Here is a 2,486-nt window from a genome sequence, read left to right on the forward strand (position 1 = left end):
CCTGGACCCTGCGAAAATGTGGAATGCTTTATTCACCAAACTGTCCTTTTTTTTTAGTGAATCTGCTGTTTTTATAGGTACATAGATGTGTCATTACCAGTTCTGGATATGTTATAAAAGGTGGATCTAGAATTTTAATTTGATGAGTTCATTTTTTAAGTTTTTACCACCAAACTTATTGCACATTTAAAATTATGGGTTCAAAATATAATATTTATTAAATTTTGATAATTTTTCACATATATATCTAAACTTCATATTAAAAGTTATTGGGTTACTCGGTTGATCGTATGGAAAGAAATGACTATGATTATTGGTGATATCGTATATGTTAACAGCATGGATCTTTGAAGTATAAAACAAATTAGAAGGCATTATTGCATCAGAAAAATGAAGGACAAAACAAATTAAAGGCCTTGTTTCTTTTACTTTGACATGCCTGAGATAAGGTTGAGTTGACTGTAGTACAAGTCAGTCCTCAGAATCAAACATTTTGTAATTCATTTAACACAATATACCAATTCTCACTCTACGTACACTTTTTTCTTTTTTGTTTTTCACCTTTTTGTAAATCCTTCTAAGCACAGATAAAGAGAAGGACATTAATTTCTGAACAACCAACCAGTATCATGTCATACAGAGATGTGTCACTATTAATTCAGCTAAGTAAAGTCACCACCAGACACCATACCATGCATGTTCCTTTCTACACCTACTTTCCCACATGTTCAAATTTATCAATATTCTTATCTGAGGCAGCTAATTAAAGGGTCATCATTTTAAAAAAAAAAAAAAATTCTTCTTCCTCTTTATTTAAAGAACACTACTACACTCAACATTCAATAGGCTGCAGAAAATAGAAAAACAATAATAAAGGTAGTAGGACAATTTTATATATGCTCACTGTAGGAAGTTATTGAAGAAGTTGAAGACTTTTGCTGCTGATTAATGATATTTATGGCTTCATTCAATAAGCATCATCATGAGCTGAAAGTTGTATTCATCTTTGCTCTTTTATGTTATCCTCATGTTACAGGTCAGTATTACCCTGTAGTAAAATATCACTTCTATTTACTTAAGCTTTTTACACACCTCATATAAACACACACAGCTTAGAAAAAGTTTTCAGAAGAAAGAAGTAATTAACCTTTCTTCTACTACTAATATTTATCTATGAAATAAAGGGTAAAAGGAAAAGCAATAAGTTAGAAGATCACATTTCTTAATCTTGTTGTTGTTCTTCTTCTTCTTCTTCTTTGGTTTACGATCTCTTTGAAGTAAAGGTAAAGGAGATAAAGAAATCAAGAGGCAGTTAAGTTTACTGTCTGAAATTCTCAAACATAGAATCTAAGTAGCAAGCAAACAAGATGACAAGAGTATCACAATGAACGTAAAAAGGAGCTGATTTAAAAAGGGGAGGAAGAAGATTTTCTTGGTAGTTTTCAACTGATTAAATTTGAAATAATGGATAAACAGTGGAAGGATGTACAGTAACTCGTATACACTGATAGTGTATAGAATCTTTATGTCAAGTAGTTTAACCTGTTATAGTATGGGACATGCCTTATATTCAGGTTACTAATTCCACCTTGTAACACTTATGACCTGATTATGTAAAAACAAATTTCACTGTCAAGTTTATAGAAGTCAAACTCTTAATGAAATTCAAAACTAAGTATTATTCCACATGGGCAGAGCTAGAGCATCAACTGCGAACCCAATAGCTAAAATAGGTATGAGTTTGATGGCAAGTTCAAAATCCATACATTTCAACTTCTTGTTGTAGTTACTGTTTTTAGCTGGATAGATAAGTTAGTAATAATATTGTAGTGATAACAGATGGTGAAAAAGTATCAAACTGGGGAAAGGAGACAATATTATCAGGAATGAAAGTAGGATCAAGGCCACCAAGGTGTGAAGGAAAATGCTCGAATTGCAGGCCTTGTGTTGCTACATTAATAGCTCCTGGTCATCAAGTCAAGAAAGTTACCATTTCTGCCTCTAAAGAAGATGGCACTTATTATCTTCTTGCATGGAGATGTAAATGTGCAAATAAGCTTTTCCAACCTTGAAAAACTATTTAGTTCATCTGTTTATTTTTATATTTTTATATATATATTGAGGTTTTAGCTCATTCAAGTGTCTAGAGTTTCCTGGAATTAAGGACCAAATTTAATGTATATATGTCAATATTAATTAATGTTCCCTCACAGTCACAGATTATAGATGTGGGGCTCTATAGAATGCAAAAGAATGTCTACCATATATATTCCCTATTAATTAGTGTCATATCATCTAAGTGATAAGGGAATATTTGGCGCAGCTGAGTTGGGAATTGGAAATGCTAGCCTAAGGCAATCTAGGCATCACACATGTATAACTTCGAGACTGTAGCAGAAGAACATGTAAAATTATATTGTGCAAATAATATATATATATATAAATTGTTGAAGTCTTTTGAATTGACAGAAGCGTTTAGTACGTAG

At 31.8% G+C, this 2,486-nt stretch overlaps 1 long non-coding RNA gene across 1 annotated transcript; it reads left to right on the forward strand.

Annotated features, from left to right (window-relative positions):
• Nucleotides 1–801: 801 nt before the first annotated feature.
• LOC104090242 (uncharacterized) lies at nucleotides 802–2,134 on the forward strand. The gene is made up of 2 exons (XR_001968088.3): nucleotides 802–1,036; nucleotides 1,840–2,134. It is a non-coding gene; the product is annotated as an uncharacterized lncRNA (long non-coding RNA).
• Nucleotides 2,135–2,486: the final 352 nt, after the last annotated feature.

This window comes from Nicotiana tomentosiformis, chromosome 8 (genome assembly GCF_000390325.3).
Source record: "Nicotiana tomentosiformis chromosome 8, ASM39032v3, whole genome shotgun sequence".
Taxonomy (NCBI): Eukaryota; Viridiplantae; Streptophyta; class Magnoliopsida; order Solanales; family Solanaceae; genus Nicotiana; species Nicotiana tomentosiformis.